Raw genomic sequence first — 20,860 nt, forward strand, 5'->3', positions numbered from 1 at the left:
TGATTACTCACTGACGTCCAGTGATCACCGGTTAATAAGACAGCGTTTGCAGCACTTTGCAGCAGTTCCAGTTGGGCTGCTTTCTCCGTGGAGTACAGGCTGTGTATGCGTGAAACTACTGTCCCCCTCGACAACTTTTTAAAAGTAAACTTTCCATTCAGAATCTTATTGGCATCCATTTCGGCATCTCGCACTCGCCATCCACTCAAAACGTAACAGTAGCCTACTACTCTTGGGCCAAGCCCAAACAAGTATGTGTGGCGTGCAGTTTTGCGGCGGTTGTTTTGTTGGCGGTCTAGCTAGATCCGGTGTGGTGTTGTAGTTTTTCTAATGTTACTAGTTGTTGCAACAGCATGTGAAAAAAACTACAAAGTTTGCTATGCCAAAAAGAACGTTAATCTCGCGATAAAAACATGGACGCTGTTAAAATGGGTTTGCCTTAACGCCATTAATAACGCGTTTCACTGACAGCACTAGTATTTTATTTTTAATACAAATTAAACAAATGAGATATAATTAGTGAGCTTTAAAGGTGCTGTTACCTTTGCACAAAGCCAGACTATTTCCCCTGTTTCCAGTCTTTATGCTACACTACACTAAGCTTATCGTTTAGTTTGATACTTTTCATGCAGACGTGGTATCAAACTTCTCATCTAACTTTCTGTAAGAAAGCAAGAAAGCACATTGTCCATGTCAAACTATTCATTTAACACAATACTTACATGCCCATGTACATTAAAAGAGTTATTTGCCGCTATAACTGTATCCCGTCTCCTCACAAGATTAACAGTCCTTGTACAAAAACTAATTCTTTTAATTAGTGAAATAAAGTGGGTATCTTCCAAAGTTACTATCCCTACACCCCAGCTCGGCAAGTAAGGGAGACTCAAAGAGGAAATCTTGCACTAAAAAGCTTTCTGAAGTATGGAATATAGTAGCTGCCTGATATGTGAATCTACCCTTACATGGTCTGCTCTGCACATTTCAACTAATTCCTTCATCTACCTTTCAAGTGAAGTTTGAAAACTGTATTTTCCATTGCATCAGCAGCAGGACAGAAAAGCAAGGAACTATATATTAATAGAATTGGAAAAGTTTCAGATATTTTGACAGAAGGTCCTAAAGCATTGAAAGCATTAGAAATGTAATACACCCACATCTAAGGGGTCTTAGATGTGTTGGAAAGACGAACTAAAAAAAGATTTCAGAGGTTTGTGTACATAGGGGTAGGAATGATATGGAAATGTAGATGGAGCTGAGTATAGGTATGTCCTTATCAGCCAACTGATATCTGTTCTCCAGGGTTGGACAAAAGGCAGAACTCATTTTGGACAGTACATTTGCTGAGCTCCCGCGGAAGAAGACAAAGATAACAAACCTTTTCTATGAGACTTTTTCATCCTCTATTTTGTAAACAGCAGGTGTGCTAAGTCTTTCGAATAGAAACATGAAACCATAATGTGTTTGTGACTTGATTCCCTGTGAGTTAGTGTGCTTTAAATAAATGACAGATGTTCCTTTCACCGCAGGGACGGCAAAGGACTCGCTGAATAATTAATCATAAGCCTTTTTGGGTGCGGAGAGAAAAACAATTAAATTTGTTTGCTACTTCCTGCATAAACCTCCAGCCCAGCTGCTGGAGTGTGGTCCAATCTATCATTTCCTCTCGGGGCTGGTGGGTATGCAGGTGCATTGAACTGTGGGTAGAGCTGGTATGTCTTTTTTTGGATTCATTCCCCCATTTGGCTCACCTTTGATGCCAGTTGTTTTGAATGTTTTTGCGCCGCCTCTGTGTTAGCAAAGCATGTGTGTGTGTGTGTGAGGTTATGAAGCAAATACAACAAAACCTTCATCCAAGTCTGACCACTTTGTGAATGAACTTCGAGGTTATATTACCAGGCAGCCTGTTCTGACTTCTCCATCAGGCCAGAAAAGAATGCCTGGACGGTCATTTGTGTGTGTGGATGAGCTCTGGGTTTGGCCAGGAGCAGTGTGCAGTGAGATGAGGTAGTTAATCTACATGTGTGAGCGCGGTGCCAGGACAGCAGATGGGAGCTCACAATGGCACAAGGCAATAGTATTGCCTGTTTCAGATAGAGGAGGATTCCATGGTGCGTTTTTGAGGGTACAATCAGGAACTTGACCAGTGACTAAAGAGAGGTACCAAATGACTTTGGCATCAGGGAAATCTGGAGAATGATCCGTGGACAGAGGCCCGGGTCAGCAGCATTGAAAATGAAAGGCAAGCTGCAGCAAAAAGATGTATGGGACCAATCAAATACTACAATGACATGTTGGGATTTTATCAGCCTTGCAAAATATGCTGACAAGCCGTAAAGTTAGATCCAATTGGTTGAAAATCTACTCTAACCAGATGGAAGAGCTTACCGCCGCACAAACCATATTGATTTCTAATATTTGACTGTGTCAGCAGTTAAAGGAACAAACGTTAGACTTTCTTCTCAGCTCAGCAGTGACGGTCATCCATCTACAAATCCTGCACAGATTTGGTGCTCATCACACATAATAGCATGTGACTGGGACACAGTTGTCCTGCTTCTACAGTCCCACAGCAGATGCTCCCCTGCTGTGAGCACCACCCAAGTCAGGATCACGTTACCCAGAATAGGGTTCAGTGTGCCCAAAGCGCAGCTGGCACAGCACAGAGGGAGGGGGGACTCTATTGACTGTGTGTAGGACCAGCCTGTAGTTACTGCTTGCAAAATATTAAATATCAGTATCAGCTATCATCCCTGAAACAATGGATTAGATTTTGTATTTCTGTTGGATTAATCTACTCTGCAATACCAGATATTGTATTTATGCATTATTCAGAATGGCTGGTTGTGTGTAATCCTTGGTTCAATATATTGATACCATAATATATACCAGAAAGTTGGATGTATGAATCATCAAACTCTACTCAGGTATTAAGCATTGGGGAAAATTCAACAGGCTTGCCTTTGGTCTTATCAGGCAGTTACAAAATCTCAATTGTGTTGTGTGCCTGCGAGGCGTAACGGCAGGATTAGCTCTCTCTCACCTGGTCTGCTTATCTGTGCAGCTCATCTTTCCTCTGCAGGCACTTTGAAATTCCCTCTCACTCACTGGGGAGCTGCATCTCGCACACAACACAAAAGAAAAGAAAAAGGAGAAAAGGAAAGATCCTTAAAACCAGCAGACAGTCATCTCTCTCTCTCTCTCTCTCTCTCTCTCTCTCTCTCTCCCCCATCTGCCTCCGGGTCCCCATGGGCCGTCACTATCTGTCAGTCAAGTCACAGGTGACCACCCTCTTTGCTGAATCTAGTCAGGGGTGACATTTTATAAGCCACTTGCCTGCCTGCCTGCCTGCCTTGCCGCAATAGAAATCAGAAAGGGTAAGACAAAAAAAAGCATTTTCCAGAAAGGTCATTGCTGGCTGGAAAGCTTTAAATCTTACACATGCAGCAGAGACAAGCCAGCCTCTTGTGTTGTTGTAGGTGTGGGAATAAAAGGAAAGCTGTCTTGCATTCTCTGTGTGTTGTTTCACTGCCAAATTAGATAAAGAAGACAGGAGCAAATAGATAAGATGGGGCTGCTGAATTATCTTCATTTGCCAAGATGTCCTTGTCTCTTGTCCTTTCCAGCTTCGGAGCGACAGCCAGCTCTGCTATCGATGGGCTGCTTCCAGTGCAAACAGCCATGGCTTTGAGGAGGCATTCAAGACACTTTGGGGTGAGTGGGTGGTGGTTAGGAGGTGTTCAGAGCCAGATCACTATGCTGAATTCCCCCCTTTTTAATTAAAGATATTGATTATGGAAAGTTGAATTGGTCTGGCCTGACCTGCATGGCTGAGTAGAGGGGTTGTTTCAAAGAGTCATGGGAATATTGATGTCTGGAGGCTGAATGGTAGGTGTAAAAGTGGGGGCGTATAATACCGAATAACAAAACAACCCCCACTGACCCATCATCAGCAATAAAAGCTTAACTGGAGAGGCAATCGATCCTCTGTGTGAGAGAGGAGATACAGAAGGTCAAACGTAAAATGTGTTTGAGCCTGTGTCGTTGATGCAGTGAGCTCAGGAATTACCTTCAACCTGGTGTCAAACTGTAAAATACAGTGAACGGTGTCTCCATGTGCAAGTAGGAAGAGCAGACCTATCATTATCTGAAGGCATGTATTGTTAAATATCTGCTTTTCTGCCATTTGGGGGATCTCACTTTCATCGTTTGGAGTCATTTGTATTTGACTGAAGCTCACTCCCTACAGAAAAACATGCACAAGCTTTTGAAACGTGACCACAATTTTGGGTCCAGTGCGCAAGACAATTCAGTCTTCCTGGCTGTCCCATACCTGAATGCACACCCAGTTTTTCCATCTTATTGTCAGAGTTGTTATATATCCGAAAGAGCAGATGTTCCTTTTTTTGAACTGTGGAACAGATGTGAAAATGTAATAAAATCATCATGTCAAGGTCACTTCCTTACAGTCAATATGGAAAACTCTTTTCCATACATTAAATAATTGTGTATGACCTAACAAAATGTAAGTGTCTGCAGCCATGCTATAGCGGCTCTGTGAGGCTGTACTTACATAAGACTGCTGGCTTTGTCTGAGTACAGCCATGCTCACAATGGCAATGCTAAAATTCTGATTATTAGTATACACTCATCTGCCAATTCATTAGGTACACCTTGCTAAAACTAATGCAATCTAATGCAACAGCGCTGCCAAAATCCTATCTTTATGAAAGTTATAGAGAGGTGTTCATTCAGCTGTAAAATCCTTTAGGAGGCTGTAGTTTTTTGTTTATTAACTAGATCCCCATTAGCTGATGCCTTGGCAACTGCTAATCTTCCTAGGGTCCACAAAATAAAGGACATTTGACATAATACATATAATACATAAAACAAGACATAAAACCTACAGTTAAAATAGTAGTAAAATAGTACAGTCAAATACATAGTATGGTCAGATACTGTGCAATATACATTATGATTTGGTCATTGCATTCATAACTTTTTCAAAGAAGAATCAGAAGGCAGGTGGCGGTGCTGTCGAATTGTATTGTGTTAAACTGACAGGTGTTCCTAATATTTTGTCCACCCTTATTGATATAAGTGGGGTGGACAAAATGTTTACCGTGTTCACCATCCTACTTTAGCATGTTAGCATTTTTATGTGCTAATTAACACTTAACACAAAGTATCCTACAGTTGAGGCTGATGGGACTATCATATGGAATATATTCTTGAAACAAAGTCAATTTGTCAAAAATGGTATTGTATTTTGTCAAATACAATACAAAGACCTGATGATGGTGCTAAATGAAATGTCAGAGGAAGTTATTATAATTCATCCTGAAGGGACCATGAATGTCTGTACCACAATTTATGCCAATTCATCTAGACATTAATATACTGGAAAATGGAAAACTTTGACCTGGTAGCACTAAAGGAAAAGTCAGGGGATCACCAAAGTCATTAGGTTTCGTCCTCCCAAGACCATGGAATGCCTGTACAAACTGTTAATCCATCTAATGATTGTTAAATGAAAATTGTCTGATTGTGGCCGGGTTAGCTCAGTTGGTAGAGCAGGTGCACATATGTAGAGGCTTACTCCTTGACGCTGCGGGTTAGACTCCGACCTGCAGCCCTTTGCTGCATGTCATTCCCCCTCTCTCCTCTTTCATGTCTTCATCTGTCCTGTGGAAATAAAGGCCTAAAATGCCTGAAAAAATAATCTTTAAAAAAAATATATATATATATTTGTGATTGACCAAGCAAAATTGCCATCCCCATAGCCAAGGTGCTAGCATGGCTAAACATGAACTTTGTAGCAGGCCGTGTTTACAGCATCTGAAATGTTCATGCATCAGTATTTATATCAGACCTCATCTTATGGACCACACCTGAGGGATTTCTGTCTCACACTCTCTCTCACACAGAGATGTGAATCAGGGATTAGTGTCTCCTGCTTCCCCTGCCAGATGGTGACATTTATGTCTTTATTCAGCATATCGACAAAAGTAATAAACACTAATCTATGAGCCCTAATAAAACGTAAAAACCAGAAGATTTTGATTTGTGATTTTAATTAGTCTGCTTGATAGCAGGACTTTATGTTCACCAGGAGTAATGGAGCAAACACCAACTATTGCTATTTTGCTGAATATTTCATTAACCGGTTCAATAAGTACAAATTAATGTTCACTTCTTCCTCTCCCAGTGACAGCTCAGTGTTTATGATGTGGGAACAAAGCTCCACCATTACACCTCATTGTTATGATGGCTCCCTTTGACTTAGATTACTCAACTGAAATTGGCATTAAAATAACATGATGTGGTCATAGACTTTTGACTCCCATTCGCTTTAACAGCGCATGATCACAATCTCAATCTTGATCACTTTGGTATCTTCTGTTTAACTGCACTTATTTGTACATTTACCCAATTAATAATGTGTAAAGCTGCTTTAAATACCTTAATAACCAATCTATTTATGACATATAAATTATGAATGAAATAATGAGACAAAAGACATGTGTTTCATTTTTGATTTAATGTACTGTACAGCCTATAGCCTGCACAAAAAGATTGAGTCATGAGTGAAGAATTCTCCAGCTCAACATACACATCTGTGGATATCATGTTAAGGTTGACCTCTGACTCCAACCATTATTTTGTATCGATTGCTTGTGCAATCAATAATGTACAACACGATGAGGTTAAATGCATTCGCATAAATAGCGATCTCAAGATGGACGACTTTTAATCACATGAAAATAAACTCACACTGCTCCAATCCTCAGACGTGCTGTTGTGTGTTATTTACTTACACTTTCTTATTTGTCTTTGTTCCCGGGAGCGACATAACACTTTGACAAGTGCTCACCGTTCTGCCTGTGTAATTTATGTGTGCAATAACAAAAGTTCAATGCTCTGGAGATATGTATATATATATATATATATATATATATATATATATATATATATATATATATATATATATATATATATATATATATATATATATATGTCAAAGACGAGCAAGTCAGCTTTCAGTCTACCGGGTTCCAGAGGTTCAAGTGATTCAATCGTCTTCCTCCCTGCAGATCAATTTGCTTCATAGAATGTGTCAAACTTTGGAGGTCATTTGGATAATGTTTCTTTTATAACTGTGCATAATTGGCATGGCAATTTCACCCTTTTTTCTTATAAAACAAACAAAAGGTTATGCTTGAGCTCTCTACAGCAAGGATTAACAAAGCCAAATCATCACTGACCTATGGAAAAGCGCAGCAGCACAAATATCAGACCTAATGACCTCAGCGCCACAAGAACTAGAGGAGAGTGATTAGGCAAGGTGTGATTTCCGTTTGTTTATTTTTTATAGTTTTGTTGTCCTCGAGACCGCAGAGGGTGGGGGGCAGGAGAGGGTTTTTGTTCTTGTTCAATTTGTGTTTCTGTTCTGTATGTTTAAATAAAAGAGAAAAAACAATAAAAAAATTGATCATGAAAAAAAAGAAATCTAAATATTTTTTATGTACTATCAGAACAACAAACTACAAATGATTGTATGGTCTTGAATATTGTAGTTACTGTGTCATCTTTTCTTGATTTTTTGTTTTGGTGGGTGGTGATGATGAAGGGGAGGGGGGGCGGGGTTCACGTTGCAAATTGTATGTTTTGTATGTTGTTATATAAAATAAATCAAAAATTGTTATTTACAAAAAAAAACTACAAATGATTATTCTGCTTTTCTGATTACCTTTATGGCCATTTTAAATGCTTTGGTTTCTGACCAAATAGCTGCAAAACTAATAGCATTGCTATCAGCCTCAGCTGTTTGTGTTTAGTGCTAATTAGTAAATGCTAGCATGCTAACATGCTAAACTAAGATGGTGAACATGGTAAACATTATACCATGCAAAAAACGCTGCATGATAACATTGTTGCTGTGATGATGTTAGCATGCTGCAGTTAGCATTTATCTTGTGGCTGCAGACTCTTAGAAGATTGCCTCACTGCAGGCCATATGTTTACATGGAATGTGTAAACTTTGGATAACATTTGGAGAGTGTTTCTGTTGTATTTGTGTATCCCTGGTGCTATCAAGACTATATAAACAACTTTCCAGCTGGATTGGCTGGTGACCAATGGGTTATTTTTTCAGTAGGTGCAGAAACAAACTTTTAAAGTAGACTATAAAATCACAAAACAGTCTTTGGTGTATTGTGATTGTAGGACAAACCTTTACTACAAAGATTTAAAGCCTCTGAGATGACACGATGCAAGGTTTAGAGGAGAATGGCATAGAGAAGGGTTGAGGATGGAGACAGACCTTTCTGTTCCTCTCTTTCTCCTAATTTGCTCATTTTATCAAAGCCAGGCACCAATCTGCCTTCCTTCCAGTCCTCTGTGAAAAGCCATCCAGCCTGGATATTCTGCAGCTGAATGTTATGCGGTCTCCAGCCAAGAACAGACACACACTCAGATTTTCAGTGGCACCTGCTTTACCCCAGCACGCGGTTACTGTAATTGTGCCCTTTTCTCATGTAGTCTCTAATCATCAACCTCTTTCTGCACTCCATGTGACAATGTAAATGGGCCGGTGAGAGGAGACATTAACTGCAAGTGTAAGTCTTGTGGCAGCCTGTGTGTCTGCGAGCAGCTGAAAGAGCTCAGACCACAACATCTGCGAAGAGCGAGGTCAGGTTTCTATCCCACCACCCACAATGCATGTTGTTAATGTCATGGAGGGCCAAATGCTGAAATAGAACAGGCCAGGTGGCAACAAGCCAAAATTGACTAATACTACTCTAGTTTATGTTCATCCTAATCTAGGCCAAACTGTTGTTGCATATGTTTCCTAAAAGTTTAGATTACTTCTGACGTTTTCACGTTTGGTATGTTTTGCTGAATGTTTGAGTTGATTCACCTGGACTGACAGCCAGAAATGTCTGTGTGTGTGTGTGTGTGTGTGTGTGTGTGTGTGTGTGTGTGTGTGTGTGTGTGTGTGTGTGTGTGTGTGCGTGCGTGCATGCGTGCGTGTGTGTGTGCACGCACAACTCATCATATTGTTTGCCATCAACCGTCCTCTTGTCAGTCTCCTCTGGTGTATTGTACAGCCACAGCAAACATAGGCAATGAGCAAATAGCCCAGACATGCACCATATCGGTCGTTGTGATATAGTTTTACCCCGTTCAGAAAATAAATGAGAAACAATTTCTGATGAAGTGGCTATAATTATTGTTATTTTATGCCAGTTTCTATATATATTTATAGTTAGTGTGCCCCATGGCCCTATAAAGATAGTTCTGGTTAAGCCAAGATTCAACTTCCAGGAACATTCTGTCACCTCAATTTATTCCAAGATTTCTGTAAACATTTTCACTTTGGGAGAATTGGCAGTCATGCTTTCCATATCCACTCTTTTAATATTGGGAAACATCTTATCTTCTTTAAAGACTTTAAAGTTGTTCAAAATTGCGATGTTAATATTATAAGATACATACAGTATGTCAAGCTGTTTAATAAGGTATCTTATTTCACTACGTTAAATCTATTAAACCCTCTTTTCCTTTGCATCTGATATATGAGGATCACGTTCTTTCTCTTCATCTTTGCAGTTGCTGATGTTCTTTACTTAGCATTTCTGGGTCCAATTAGTTTTGTGGTGTATTTCCAAGAAGAAGTTGGAGTTTGATTGAGGAAAATATTTCAGCAATGTTAAACATCACATGTTTAACATTACCACCACTTAGGTGCCCTTGAGAAAGGCCCTTAACCCCAACTGCTCCAGTGGAGCCGCTCAGTGGCCAGCAAATCAGACTGTAGTTGTACTAGGCAGCTTCCAGGTATGCTCCTGACCAGGTTAGGTTCACAGGCTCAGTTACCATAGTAACTGACTCTGAGGTTAAGTTACCTCTCTTTCTGAAACGGGCTGGAGTTACCCCTCTCTCTCAGGTTTGATTAACCTCCCTTTCTGAAACAGAAAACCCAGAGTTCCCCTCACCTCAGGGTTAACAAACTCAGAGTTTTCACTAAACCTGCTTTCTGAAACGGACCCCTGGTACGATTCATGAGCTTCAAACTAACGTTAACGTTGATGTGAGCGGAACAGCTAGCGTTAATGAGGAGTCTGCAGCTACCAACCTTAACGTTACCTTACTCAATGACACTGACCTGACGTCAACAATAACGTGAGTAACGAAACACATGGATGGCCTGACTGTTGGTCAAGGGACCAAATTATGTATTTTTTCTCCACCAACAGCTGGCTCGTTTTTAAAGATAACAAACTGGGCTGCAAAACATGTTGCAGCATCCCGTCACTTGCTGGCCAGACAGAGAGGGGACTAAAGCTGTCAACACACACACACACACACACACACACACACACACACGACTTGTTTAAATAAATACATACATTTATGTTGTTAATAAATAACAATAAATTGTTGTTGTACCAGCAATATCTCCAAGTTTTGTTTTTCACTGTAGAAATCTCAAATGTCATAATGATTTGCCAATGCAAGAGAGTACCGGCAGCTTTTTTTTCACTTCAAGCACTGACTGTGTGTATGTGACAGGTCGTTGTTGCAAATGAGAAATTGTTCACAATCGACTTACCTGGATAAATAAAGGTTAAATAAAAAAATAAATAACACTATCTGTTGTTATTGCTTGACACTAATCCACTGATGGATGAATAAACAGTCAGTGTTTTGGGGTGTTGATGAAAGGCACTCTGGAAAATGTAGGAATCGACTGAGGTCAAGTCAACAAAAGCAAAATGCACCATGATTTGAACATGACAGGTTGATGATACGGTATATAACCGTGTGAGATTAGGTCATTTATTCAGGTCTGTGGCTTGCAGCTTTGATCAATAACATAAACACCAGAACAATGACCAACACAATACAGAAGATCTACATTCAAATACTACTGTAGCTTTAACTGCTCAGTTTTTAATTGTGATTAGGTGAGAGTCCATAAGTCATTTTTAAAGCTGTAGCTTGTGGCGGTGGTGCTCATTATATGAGGTGTTTTGCTGTTTTCCCCACCCCTTGCATATACTGTAGGGATTTAAACATCAGAAGTGCAAAAATAATCATTATTCCTCTTTAAATAAGCAAGAGCGCGACTTAAAGCAAGAACAAAACAAAAGGCGAGGAATCTTCCCATCACACTCTAGTATCACTTTGCTTGCCAGGCACTCAGGCACTCTGAGGCATGGAAGCATTATTAAGGGATGAAGCCAGACTTAAAGTCTGGCTGTTGATGGGAACAAACATCCGCCCTGCTCCTCCTACGCTTCACACCAAACATACAACACACAGGATCTTATGAACCACCATCTGGCGCTGCAGCAGACCTGGGCGTCTGCCCTGCACGGGCAACTCACAGAAACAAGCTCCCAAGTGGCTTAACCACCAAAATACAAATTCACAATGGAAATGTGGTTTAGGTTAAATGTTGGCATCCAGCACAGGTGGAAAGAGATACATTCAATATTGTTATAATGTAAGTTATTTGTCTGAGAGCTAAAACATCAGTGATGTTTGGTAGCTGCAAAACAGGAGTGTTTCTAATCTAAAGCTCACATTTGTCCATGTGTCAGCATTGTGGTTAAATTTATGGTGCTACCAAATGCTCATTTATTCTATTTGGCTGTATAAAAAGACAGGTAATGGTAATGTGGGCTTGTTCTGTAATAAAAGAGCTGAAATGAATTTCTCTGTGTGCATAAAAGCAAAGCGATGAAAGATCACGATACGGGCGGCTGAAGGTTCGCACACACAATAGGTCTAATTCAGCACACAAAGGCAGCACATTGTGTAGAGGAGATGTGAGCGATAGCAGAAATGAATAGCAATTGAAAGGTGTGAATGGCATCTCTCATTGAAAGGAAACACACAGAGAGGCAAATAATCTTCTGATCCAGGCTGTTCGTGCTTGTTTTAGTTGGACTTTCACACTGCCTCCATGTGAGAGAGAGCTGTCAGCTGCAGAATTACTGCAGTGGGAGTTTTTAGTCATGGCAGAAAGAAAAGATCTTTTTTTTTCTTTCTACCTGCTGCCAGGGTGCAAACAAACTCTCTCTACTGACATGGGGTTTGTTGTCACCCTCCAGGCTCAGCCGATGCTGGGTTTCCACGGCGACGGAGGCGTGAAAATATGCCCGGTAGCCAGGCTGTACAGTATGAGTGGCCGTTCTGTCTGATTTCTTTGTCTTCTGTCCATTCAGGGAGGCATGTCTGGCCAGCAACACCACACAAATCAATACAGCCTGGCACACACATACATAGCATAAATTCCTACAAGCTGCAGCACAGCCTTCAGAGCTCCTCAGGCTTTTTTCCGCTTTTTCCAAAGCAGCGATGGGAAGGTCAAGGGTTGACAGCAATGAGGATCAAACACTTTGGTGCAACCATTTAGAATTCAAGCTTGAAAATTACAATTTTTTAAGATTATTTTTTGGGCATTTTGAGCTATCTGGACACCCAAAATTACAATTTTTAACACATATTTTGTATATATTATTGGTAGGAATTTGTCTATCTATCTATCTATTTATCTATCTATATATGTGTGTGTATGTGTGTGTGTGTGTGTCTGTCTGTCAGCCTGTGTCTTTAACTGTAAAACCAAGAGCACTGTACCAACAAACAGAAGTCTCTTGTTGTTGCCTTTCTGTTGCCTGGGTGTGTGACTGTTTTCCTTTGCAAACCACGGGCTCAGCATTCACTCTAATGAACTGCTTATTGTCTTTGTGTAAGAGCCTGCTGCTGATTAAATGTGGTCATGGTTACATGAGTTGTCTTGACTCCTTGGTCTTTGCCAGCTGCTTTTCACTGAGTCTGAGCCCTTCCACACAGACCTATTAGCAAATTCTTCTGCGGGCTTAACTTCACTTCTGAGCAGTGGGTGTAGACGTAATGGCTCATATTTGGGCATTTTTCCAAATACTTTGGTAAAATATCACTCTGTAAGCTATACAGCTTTGCCAGGATAATCCTGATTTAATTTTGGTTGACTGATTAACATTATATCTTGCTATCTATTTGCTAGAAAGTTTCTCATGGGGGCTTTGTTACATTTTAAGCATGGTGAAGGTAAGAGAATTAGCCTGTGTTACTGTGTAACTGATCTGATTTCAACTGGGAAGCGCTCTCTCTCTCTCTCTCTCTCTCTCTCAAACCTCTCAGATCAAGTGGAAGAATCTGAGAGCAGTGTGGTCATTGCTTTATTGTACTTACTACAGTTCACTATGATAAGATAAAGCAGATTAAAGTTAGAGGGAAAGTAAATATTCTTTAGGTTGGTATTGGTATGATGAAAGACAGAGCTCAGAGGTAATTTTATACGAAAAGGGGATGTATTTGCTAAAAGGAATAGTTCAACATTTTGTAAAATATTTGTTTTCTTGCCTAGAGTTAGATGAGAACATTGATACCTGTCTTGGCAGTAGCAGGATTATCGATCTTCTCATCCAACTCTCAGTAAGAAAGCGAATAGATGTATTTCCCAAACCTATTCCTTTACATAACTATAAAATTTGGCAGGGTTTTCATTTAAAGATCCACTGAGAGATACTTCTGGGATTCTCCCTCTCATGTGTGTGAAGACATGAGTTTACATCATACTGTAGTTAACGTGATCTAATGAGTTCAGAAATAGCGAGCAGGAGGCCAATAAAAGGGTCCACCCATTGCTAACTATTTGAAAATGACTTTAGGTGCTTCCAGCTGAACAAGCCCGGAAGAGAGATGGTAACTTGTGAAGACAGTTGGAAAGAGAAGTCGATGTTCACCAGTGTCATGTTATGATGTGGCATCACAGGCACTTTTCCTCTACTGCCTGAAATCTACAAAGAGCCTGACAGAGACAGCAGAGCAGAGGAGGGAGGGAGCGGGACATCCATTCAAGGACACAGGATAGAAGGAAGCATTCATACTCTGAGCCAGTTTACAGTTTTAGGTGGATGACTTTGCTCTCTCTCTCTCTGTCTGTCTGGCTACTTCTTTCTCTCTTTGTCTTTCTCTCCCCCGGCGTCTCACTCTGCCCGTGGCGAAGCAGAAATCAGCTGATGTCTGCACAAACACAATGACCCCCAGGTGTTGTGTGTTCTTGAACCTGCAAAGAAAGACAAAATTTGCGAGAAAAGATTAATGGAGAGAACGGAAAGAGTTGTTTGGAGAATTGTAAAAAAGCACTCAAGGTAGCATTCTTGCTCCGTCATTGATGGTGCATTCCTAGATGGCAGACATTTTGCCAATGACCCCTGATGAAAAAAAGTCTTACTACTGCTACTCATTACAGAATTTCATCCCTGCATGTGTTTCATTAATTAATTAAGGAGGTCATAAAAGACAGGTATCAGAATGATTAAAATGGTCACAAGCAATGATTCAACCACAAATTTTCTGTTTTGGAACCTTTTGTCTCTGTTTTTTTCTGATTTGTCAGTTGTGTTTTCACTTCATTGACATAAATGGCGTAAGAGACCCACAGGTAGGCCTACAGTGCACTCATCTTAATGTCACATCATATTTAGTCCAATAGGGTTCAGGTGAATCAGTACAATGGGGTCACTAACCATGAACAAATGGACATCTCTAAATGAATCTAGCAGTGGAGGTGGATGTATGTGTGCGTGCTGACAACTTGGAGTTTATTCTCCCGGGAGAAGGAAACAAAGGTCATAAGTTACTTTTTTTATTCATGCACACTGTTTTCCACATAGCTGGTTTGTTCTAGACCAGAGCAGCATTTCACTGGGGTGGGGGGTACATTGGGTAAAAAGAATATATAACATAACATAACATAAAACCTGTTATGGGGCATCATTTACTTGAGGAATCAGCAGCCTAATTTAGGATGAAGACAGTCAATCATTAAATCTCGCACATAGCTGCGAGAATAGATATGACCCGCAAGGTCAAGGGTTAAGCGTGCCGCACAAAGCATGTTGGGAGTTAGCATTAGCAAATAGTAGCCTAATGTGTAGGCCTATGGCTGGTGATAATCGTGGATAGAAGAAAGTGGCTTAATGTAAAATGAAATGTAACCGACTAAAATGAAGATACGGCCAGGTTGGAATCAGAAGAAAGACAAGTTGTGGAAAGAGGACGGTATGAAATCAAAATAAAATGTTGGGAGCCGCGCCGCTGTCATCATTTCGCCGACGGGCGGTGTGACTGTCACTGTGTCAGTGGACCACAACTTCAGCCTTGACGGTCTTGGAAGTGAGAAAAATGTCTCTCTCAGTATTAAGGAATGTTTTTACTGACCACCGTCGGTCCATGCCTCATGCACGTAAAGCGCCGCTGGAGCAGCTGGCCTTTGAATGATGAATACCTGAATGAATAGAAGGACAACGCAGCTTCAGGAGATTCCGCACCGAGACGCGTCGCCTGCAGCCAGGTGAGTCCGGTGGCGTAGCTGCCACAGTTATTTTTAACGCTCATTTGCTTACTCGCTGTATACAAGTATGTTGCGCAAAAACTAAAGGTTGGCAGTGGTGGTTAAATTCAGGCGTGTGAGTTATGTTGTGGCATTTTAGTAGAATGTATCGGCTTTTGCTTCCACAACATTCTTGCTTTTGTTTGCATTGGAAAATGTTTGTGATGCGCTCTGACGCAGACATTGAGTGAAGGAGGTTTTTTTCTGTTTAAGGTTGGAGTGTGTAATTAGCGAACATGTTATGTGTTTTTGTATCAATCAGGGGTTAGTAAACATAATCTATACTAATGTAATAGCAGTCAGGGTTTTCTTGTCATATAATGGTATTGGCATTTTTACCACGTTTCCAACCATGTTACCATGTTTAAAGTCTGATTGCTATGGGGCTGGACCAGAGGCTCCTAAACCTTTTCTATGTTTAGGGCCCCTAATGTGTTGCATTGTGCTGTCCTGACTTTTGAGGGAAATATCTGGCTCTTTTGCTACTAAATGTGCCAATGTTCATCAGTTGCTAACTGTTTCTGTTTGGTGCTGAGCTGGTAGTGAGTTACAGTGGGGTTTTTACAGCTTTTTCACAGTCTGTCGCTGCCTACTGCATCTTTGAATTGCCTTGTTACTAAAATAAGTTAAAGCGTAACTCTCAAAATGCAACCTAGGGTCTTTTTGTGAATGTACCCGAGTCAAACTTTCGTTTTAAAAGCATATTTAGGACGGAATCGCCACTTTTAAGATTTACCGTATTTTCGGTCAAATGGCCTTTTGAATGAGAGCGCTTGGGGCACTTTTATGCTAGCCTCAAAATAGCTATTTTTAAAACGCTAAGAAGGCTCGACACAACATGAAACTTTGCTTGAAGTATTGCCAGGGGCTCTACACCTTAACGAAAGCATTGACAAAATTGTTTGTGTACCCAGAGTTTACTAAAAAAAAAGGTTTTGAGCAACTTATGTTAGCAGTTGTTGTTTACACTATCCGCCATTTTCCCAGTCAAAAATAGGCGATCTCTGAATGCGACTGAACGGACTCCATAGGAGGAAATGTCATTCTTATATGACGCTCCTTTTTCAACTACAAGGTCAATATTGTGTTTCACTAACGACAAAACAATTAATTATCAGTGCATTTATATGGAACTAAGCTTTTGGAGCTTTTCATCTTTACTCTCCTCCCTCGACTATTTTTGACTGGCTCAATAGACGGCTACAGTGAGTTGCTCAAAACCTTTTCTTTTTAGTAAACTCTGGGTACACAAACAATGTTCTCAATGCTTTCGTTAAGGTGTAGAGCCCCTGGTCATACTTCGAACAAAGTTTCATGTTGTGTCGAGCCTTCTTAGTGTTTTAAAAATAGCTATTTTGAGGCTAGCATAAAAGTGCCCCTGTCACTCCCATTCAAAAGGCCATTTGACCGAAAAACGAAAATACGGTAAATCTTAAAAGTTGCGATTCCGTCCTAAATTTGCTTTTAAACGAAAGTTTGACTCGGGTACATTCACAAAAACACCCTAGGTTGCATTTTGGCGAGAGTTACGCTTTAACTTGCTTTACAATCTCCAGCCTGTCAGTCTCTCAACAGGGCATAGAGAACACAGGTGTGCCTGTCTGTCTAACCGCACTGCGACCGCTTTCGGCTCCTCATTAATATTATATTGCAGCGAATGCTGTCTGCGTGAAGTTTTGAAAAGTGTAACGCCGCTTTCACATTGGCACAGAAGTCATTAATTTCCTATGGAGATTCACAGACCGCATGCGAATGGGTCCGGACCGATGCGAACGAGTGCGGTGAGAAAAAAAATCGGGTCTGTTGGTCATCCGAATGCATTAAAAAAGTTGAACTCGTACAACCGGCAACGGACGGTTCCTATCCGACAATCCGAGCGGAAGTTAGCGTCGCTATGGTACTGATAAACACATCTGAATTCTTAACTTTTAATAAAATAAATAATGATTTCATAACGATATGTTGTCATGTCATTTTTTAATTTTCATGATTTCCTAACGTTTATTAGGGCAGTTAATACAATACCCGCGATGGCTAAGTTGGTTAGCAACAGACATCGAACTATTGACATTATACCGCTATATCACATTTAACCGACCTGACATATCAACATCCTGGGCAACTTTTCTCCACGCAGCAGCCTTTCTGTTCATATCTCTATAGCCCTCAGATGAGAGGTCATAGAGAATTGGACATTCGGGCACTGACAGAATGAGTCGTTCTAGTCTCGCCGCCATTTCTTTTCTACTTGCTTCCGACGCTTTCAACAGTGTAGTACGACGTCCACTGGGGGCGTATTACAGAGCTGATTTAAAGTGCCAGTGTGAAGGTGGCGTAATGACACTTGCAGCCGCAAGTTTCGCTCCGTTGCACCGCGGCTCTGCGTGTGTGTCGGAGCCCCGTTCTCTGTCAACATGCAGAGAGGACAGAGAAGCTTGCATTATGTGCTCTCAGGTAACAACATTTGGCACCGTTTGATTTAACGTGAATCGGTCCTCTGTAGTACGTCATGGTTGGTACCCAAAAAAGTACCGATTTCGGGACCCCAATCCTAGTGTTGCATGCTGTACAGATAGCAAAGTCTTTCTGATTTTGGCATTGCTAAATAAAATTGTCTTGACTATTAGTACTATTAAATTCTAATATTTGAGTTCAGTTTTAATAATCAGTGTCTTAAATGTGCTTTTAAAAAATGACATCCAGCTGCTGCAGCACTTCTAGCAGTTGTGTGGCTACATCTGTGTTTTTACACAGTTGTTACACACCAGGCCAGCTGTCATCTGCTCCAACGTTAAAGGTTGCAGGACAGCTCACCTACACATAGGGCCACTTACAGAGTGATGAACTGTATCAACAGTCCTAACACTCTTGTCGCCCTGTATATTTCAAACAGTGCCTTTTCCCACCAGAAGATGCTCAACAAAAGTGTGGGCAATGACACCAAAAAAGCACATTTACCTTCAGGGCTTGTTTGTGACCCGTTGACCCTTCCCAAACAGGCCCTGAAGTTAAATGTGCACTGACCCAGTGGTTACGTAAGGGGATGTGTGTTTTTTGCAGCCCCTAATTATCGGATTACCTATCAGCGTTTTGTCTTTTCTGGTTTTCTAGGTAACTTCACACAGCTGCTGATAGGTAGCATATATCTACACAGAGGTAAATTTCAGTTTCTTTATTGAATGTGCAACTGTCTAAAATGTAATCAGCATGTGGAGGAAGAGTATCATGAAAAAACTATCATCTGAAGAACAATGGCTGAGAAAGCATGTAAAGGTCCTGCAGTTTTTATACTGGAAAAGCATGTCTGTCTCTTTTACCCATGTGTCCCATTGTTTCTTGACTGATGTCTTTTACCCATGTGTCCCTTGGCTGGATGAGTAAGAGGGTAGACTGTGCCAACGTGGCATCATGACTTTTTATAAACGTACACGCCACGTGGCTTTAGAAAGTGGCGAGGCTACGTGTTATCGTGAGCCTACGGTTGGTTTTAACGTCACACGCGGGGGAAAAGAAAAAACAGTTGGGATTAGGAAAAGAAGAACTGGGTTAAGTTTAGGAAAAGAAGAACGTGGTAAGGAAGCAACACACGCAGGACCCGATCCCCGCTCTCCTGTGTGAAAGTCCTGTGTTTTACCCATCCACCACCCCGACCAACTTTCGCCCTTTCATACTACTCGCTACGGCGTCAATTCACACGCAAACGCAAGGTAATGTAAGTCAATGGAGGACAAACGGCGTTGATAAACACGCTGAAAAGCGAGTGTGCATTTTCATAACACGCCAATAACGGCATACCAATTGGCGTGTCATACATACGCCACTTCATGAGATCAGTTTGACTGTGCTGTGTTCAGAAAAACAGAGGGATGGAGGGAATGTGTCGACTGTGGCCTGTTGGGTCAGCAGTAATCCACCAGGCCGTGTCTGAGGTCTGGGTTTGATTCCAAGGTCCCACCAAACAATGTGCACCTGACAAATGTGTTACAGTACTGTACATGACCCAAAGGACACATAACAAGTGTAATCAATCACATGAAATATTGAGCATTCGCAGGTGACAGGGTTTTGGGGCAACAGTGAAAAGGACCGTTTGAAATTTTCAACTGGCCAAACTATGCTCACTGCTGTGATTAGAGCCAAATGTGGTGCTTCAGAGTCACAAAAACTAAACTAGGACATTTTACCAGTGGTTGTTGTGGGCATGGATGTGGAGCAGGTTTAATTTTCTAGGCATCACCTTCTCTTGCTGTCTGAAGTAAACACCATTTTCACTTCACCGAAGGCTTTTTCTGAGGCAGTTAAGAAAGTTTGAGTTATCAAGGAAGAGGATATTTCAGTTCTACTAGGCTCCACACTCAACTTCGCTTGCGGAAAAAAGCGGCTGAAAAGAATTTTACATATTACCTTTGAAAAGTCATAGGAACCGTAAGCCCTTGACACATTCTTAAGAGACGATTGATCTAAAAAGATGTAACCTCTTTATCATAAACAAGGTGGTGCATTTCAACAAAACAGTTTTTTATACCTTTTTAGTTTGAGTCTGGACTGCATATTTTATAATTTAAAAAAATGAAGGACTTGTACTGAGGCACTCTAAGCAGGCTTTTAGTTGTCCGTTTGAGAGGAATGCACTTCCAAATTTTGATGACATTTAGCTCTTGTTCCTATCAAAATGCACTTATTGAAAATTGCTGTGGACCAAAGTGTCTGCAAAACAAATATAATGTAACGTAACATTAATATTTATTATCATTGTGTTAGTTTTTATGATTGGTTGCTCTTGATGTTAAATGGCTTCAGAACAGTTTTCTAGCTACTTGACAATTTGTCCGCTTTGTGCCTTCCAGAGATCACTTGTCAATCAAACAGTTTCTTACTTTGTCCTCTGTATTGTCCTCTTTCCCCCACTGGTCACCAAGTGGTTGAAACACCAAATGTAAAATGTGTGTTGTCTATAATTATTCTTTTTTTTCTATGACATAATTGCCATCCAAATTCCCTTCTGTTGTTAGATATCAATGAACTGATTCTTCACAGAGCTGGCAGATAAAATAGTGCCGTTTACAATGCAGTATATGATCTGCCAACAGACAGAACCAACACAATAGATTGTACATCCTAATTGTTTCAGCAAAGAAAGCCAACACCTCCCTTTTTTTTTTTAAAGCCATCTGTCATTGTAATTCTTTTTTTTTTTAAGATTATTTTTTGGGCATTTTTAGGCCTTTATTGACAGGATTGAAGAGGACATATAGCAGACAGAAAGGCTAAAAATAACTGCTGTCCACCCACAGACGGCATACGGCAGGTATGATCAGACTTGTCAGTCAGTAGGAGCAAATGCATTTCAGTCAGACTAAAATGAATGCAGGTCATAGACTTATGTATGTAGGTTGAAAAACACCA

This window comes from Sander lucioperca, chromosome 15, assembly GCF_008315115.2.
Source record: "Sander lucioperca isolate FBNREF2018 chromosome 15, SLUC_FBN_1.2, whole genome shotgun sequence".
In the NCBI taxonomy this organism is placed as follows: Eukaryota; Metazoa; Chordata; class Actinopteri; order Perciformes; family Percidae; genus Sander; species Sander lucioperca.